Source organism: Grammomys surdaster, unplaced genomic scaffold, assembly GCF_004785775.1.
Source record: "Grammomys surdaster isolate TR1022 unplaced genomic scaffold, NIH_TR_1.0 62, whole genome shotgun sequence".
NCBI classification, from domain to species: Eukaryota; Metazoa; Chordata; class Mammalia; order Rodentia; family Muridae; genus Grammomys; species Grammomys surdaster.
In genome coordinates this window covers 5673885-5678885 of record NW_021604564.1, presented here as the reverse complement: position 1 = coordinate 5678885, position 5001 = coordinate 5673885, and the positions used below count along the sequence as shown (strand labels likewise).

At 41.5% G+C, this 5001-nt stretch overlaps 1 pseudogene; it reads right to left on the bottom strand.

Annotated features, from left to right (window-relative positions):
* Positions 1–448: 448 nt before the first annotated feature.
* LOC114613848 lies at positions 449–5001 on the bottom strand (annotated as a pseudogene).

Sequence of the window (5001 nt, the reverse complement as noted above, 5' to 3'; positions counted from 1 at the left end):
TCTTTCTTCTCCAAGTTGCTTTTGGTCATACTGTTTCATCACAACAGTAACTAAGACACCAGATCATAATAATGTCTAAACATAATAGAAATCTTCTAGTCACAATCTGAATGGATAATATATTTAACCAGATTATATACCTAATATGATAAACTACCTCTCAAGGATCCAAAAATGCATTGTAAATTTGGAAAAGGTGACTTTTTTGAGAGACATTCTTTTGTATATTAAATTTACATATGATAATCATTGATATTCTCTTAACTGAGTCTGTGCCTTTTGTCATTCTGCCTGGATATGGCTGTTAGAGTGTCCCATTGACTTTAATCACAGGACATGGTAACACAAAGAGACACTCTTAAGGAACTCCTTCACTCTTGGCATAACAAACATTCTGTTGAACTAGAAACCTTGACTTTCTCCTGGCCACTTTGGGCTTCTGATGCCCTTAAACCAATAGGATAACAAAAAAAAAACACTGTTTGGAGGAGTGATTGATCCAGATTACCCCCTACTCTGGAACCCAAACTTAGAGGCCAGCAGAGCTTAAAGTTGTTGGAACAGAAGGCAAAATTTTTCTAAAGGATCACTAGGGGTAATAGTGAGTGGAACTTTTCTACTCCTTGATTTCTGGGCCCATGGAACCTGGTTATGGAAAAAAAACTGTACTATATATTAATTAGATGCTGATTTAAACCATATACAACTTTCTGGAAAACCCTGGCCCAGCACTCCAGGCTGTTGCTACCTAATTAATTCTGAAAATATGTCTTTAAAAGACTATCCCATTTTTCTACCAGGCCAGCTGCTTCAGGATGGTGGGAATATTAAGACCAATGGACTCAATGATTGTAGGCCCACAGTCACACTTCTGTGGTTGTGAAGTAAGTTCCTTGGTCAGAAGCAATACTATGTGAAATACCATGATGGTGGATAAAGCATCCTGTAAGTACACAAATGGTGATTTTAGCAGAAGCATTACATTCTAGAAAGACAAGTCCATAACCAGAATAAGTATCTACTCCAGTAAGAACAAAGTATTGTCCTTTCCATGGAGAAAGTGGGATAATCAACCTGTTGCCAAGTTGCTGCCTAGTGGCCCTGGTTTGGTGCCATATCTGGAGCTTGGTGTTGGTCTCTGCTGGTGATATATCTAGCAATCATAGGTGCAGATGTAGCCAGGTCAGCCTTAGTGAGTGGAAATCCATGTTGTTGAGCCCATGCATAACCCCATCTCTGCCACCATAATTACTATTTCATGAACCCATTGGGAAATGATAGGAAGGGCTGTGGGGAAAGCTGATTGTCCACAGAGTAGGTTATCCTACCTACTTAATTGTTGAACTCCTCCTCAGCTGAAATCACCATTGATAAATATTTACATGAGTTACAAGTATTTTCACATCCTTTCCCCACTTGGAAAGATCTAGTCATATATTTCTTCCCCAGATGTTTTTCTTAACAATTTTTAAATCATGCTTTTTTCATGTCCTTGACCATCCAGCCAGACTGTTGGCTACAGCCCATAAATCAGTGAACAATCCCATATCTGGCCACTTTTCCTTTCAAACAAAATACATGAGCATGTGCTCTGCCCACTATAAAGATTTACCTTCACTGGTGTCTTTCAGGCTTGTTCCAGAAAGGGCTTGTAATGCTGCAGCTGTTGACTTCTGGGTGGTGCTACAGTTTCCACTATGGCCCAATAGCAGGCCAAGAGCTGGCTTTAAAGGGACAATAGTTGTCTGCAGATGACGGTAGAACCTTGCTCAAAAATCCCAAAAGTCGCTTCTGTGATTCACTTATAGTGGCTTGGCAAAAGTTTGAAACAGCACTCCAATCTACTACGTAAACCTCTTTGCAGCCAGTTATCAGACTGAGCCCAGGGACCCCATTGAAAGAGTTAAGGGAAAGGACTGAAGGACCTGAAGGGGGATTGCAACTCCATAGGAAGAACAACAATATCAAATAACTAGACCCCCAAGATTTCCCCAGGACCAACAACCAAAAAGTACACATGGAGAGACAGAGCCCCATGGCTCCAGCTGCATATGTAGCAGAGAACTGCCTTATCTGGCATCAGTGGGAGGGGAGGCCCTTGGTCCTGTGGATGCTTGATGCCCCAGCATAGGGGGATGCTAGGGTGGTGAGGCGGGAATGGGTGGGTGAATGGAGGAGTGCCCTCACAGAGGCAGGGTTGGGGGAAAGGGATGGGAGATTTGCAGAGGGGAAACCTGGAAGGGGTACAGTATTTGAAATGTAAATAAATAAAATAACCAATAAAGAAAAAAACTCAGGTACCACTGGCTGCTGGATCATATGGTTAAAGTGGTAGAGCCCACTGGACAGCAGCCTGGACCTGCTGGAGAGCCTTCTCCTGTTCCAGCACACACTCAAAGCTAGCAGCTTTCCAACTCACTTAATATATGGGCCTGAGTAACACATGGAAGTGAGGAAAGTGCTGTTTCCAGAATTCAAATACATCCACCAACCGTTGTGCTTCTTTTTCAGTGGTGGGAAGGGCCAGGTACAATAACTTGTCACTTCACTAGAAAGAAATATCTCTGTATGCTCCACACCAGTAAGAATTTCACTGATATGGAAGGCCCTGGAATTCTGGTTGGATTTGTTTCCCATTCTCTGATGTGCATTCATGTTACCAGTGAGGCCAAGGTGGTTTCTACCTCCTGCTTACTTGGTCCAATCGGTGTAATATGAGTATAAACATGAATGTGATATTCTGCGGAAAAGACAGACTATCAATATCCCTTCTAACTAAGGTGGAACACAGGGCTAGAGAGTTAACGTATCCTTGATGTAAAACTGTTGGCCTTGCCAACTAAATGCAAATTTCTTCTGGGGATCTTTATGGACAGAGACTGAAAAAAGGGCAATTGCTATATCAATAGCTGCATACAGTGTACCAGAAGATGTGTTAATTTGTTCAAGAAAGGATACCACATCTGGTACGACCTTGCAATCAGAGTCACTGATTCTGAGTGAATTTTCAAGAATCAACTGTCATTCTCCATTATCCATCTGTCCTCTGCACTGGCCAGTTAGGAGAGTTAAAGGGAGATATGGTGGGAACCACCACTTCTGCATCTTTCAAGTCCTTGAAAGTGGTGCTAATTTTTGCAATCCCTCCAGGGATGTAATATTGTGTTTAGTTCACTATTTTCCTTGGCAGAGTCAGCTATAAAGGACTGCATTTAGCCTTTCCAACCACAATGGCACTTACTCCACAGGTCAGGGAACCAGTGTGAGAATTCTGCCAATTCCTACATATATCTATCTCAACTACAGATTCTGGGACTGGGGAACTACTCACAGAATGAATTTGGGGAACTAGTGGACCTACTGGAAGTTGGACTTTAGCCACTCTAGCATTGCAAAGCTCCATTAATTACCTGGCCTCCATAAGCCCCTACTTTAACTGGAGGATCACAATGTTTCTGGGAGTCTTCCAGAATCCACATCAGTTTTGAACCAGTATCCAAAAGATCCAGGAGAGTCTGATTGTTTTTTATTCCCCAACTGTAAAATAACCATTGTAAAAGGCTGTAGGTCCCTTTGGGGAAGGACTAGAAAAAGACTACTAACAAAACTTCCAGGTATTTTGTTTTTATCATGGTCCTTCCACAGGGGAACCTATCTATCTCTTCATTTAAGAGGTTTTAAGTCTGCAAACTAGCTGAAGCCTGGACATTGATTCACAGACTTAAACTCCCTTTTGCCACAATCCAATGTAGCCTTTCAAATAATTCAAATTGAAAAAAAATGTTTCAAAATGTTTCTACTTGTACAGATCAATCAAAAATTCAATAGGCTTCTTACTTACTTCACACCTGGGAACACAATGATGGATTAGCCAGGACCAAATGTCCATATGAGTCACTTTTTCTTTGATGATTGAATGTTGCCTTCTGGTCCCTGTCTCCTCAAGGCCCCCAAACCCGTTGCATTTAATTCATTGAGCAGCAGCATCACCAACCCTAAGGGCTATCACAAGAAAAGGGGTGACAACAAAACTCTTCAATATCCTGGAGCCCCTCTTACCATTTTGTGTCTTATAGGATTCATGAAAGGCATGTCTTCTGGGCCTTCCCATTGTGGAGGATTAGGTTTTACACAAAGTATCCACTCTAGCATTGCAATTTCTCTGAGTTTTAAAATGCTTTCATTAACACTAAACCACAAGATATCATGCATCCCTAACTCCTACTCTGTAGATCATCTTGTGACAATTGCTTCACATTATCATTTAAACATATTTTTAACACCTTTTTTTTTCACTGTGTGAGTTTTCATATTAAACCTAGAATCTCCATTCTGAGGACCTGTATACACTCAGCCTTACCCAGTTTTACATTCCTCCCACCATTATCCCAGACTTCTGTTTGAATGAATGAGCCAACTCCTTAAGCTCTTTAGTATTATTGTGCACCACCTCATGGCGTACACTTCCTACCTCTACTCTAGGAGCCAGTTGTGCCTTATAGGTCTGCAGGCAACAATCAGGAAGTCCTGAGGGACATTGGTATTGTCTTGCCTGCCATGTCTTTCAAAAGTCACGGTTGGTTTAGCAGACAACAAAATATTAAGTTCCTCAGTCATAGGTGGAAAAGGCACTATTTTAGAGGGTAGTGGGGTAAGTACATCTTCCAGTGAGGTACTTCCACAAATGAGATCAACCCTTAAGAACCTAAGAGTTCAAAGTTCTCAGTTTCAATAGGGTCCTTCCACACGTCTCCAACCAAAGCTACAGAATTTCATCCTTTACCAATTACTGTCCTGACTAAAACTGCCAATGCCTTCCAAACATGGAACTTGAATTTTCATTATAATTGAGCCAACCTTATAATGCAGGTTTTGGGTTGATTTTCTGCAGCTTGAACTCTGTGGCTGCTGGAGAAAAGATTCTGTTCTAGGAGACACAAGCTTTAGCTTGCTTATGCACATCTGGACCAGGTCAATTTTATCATTTAACTTCACCGTCAT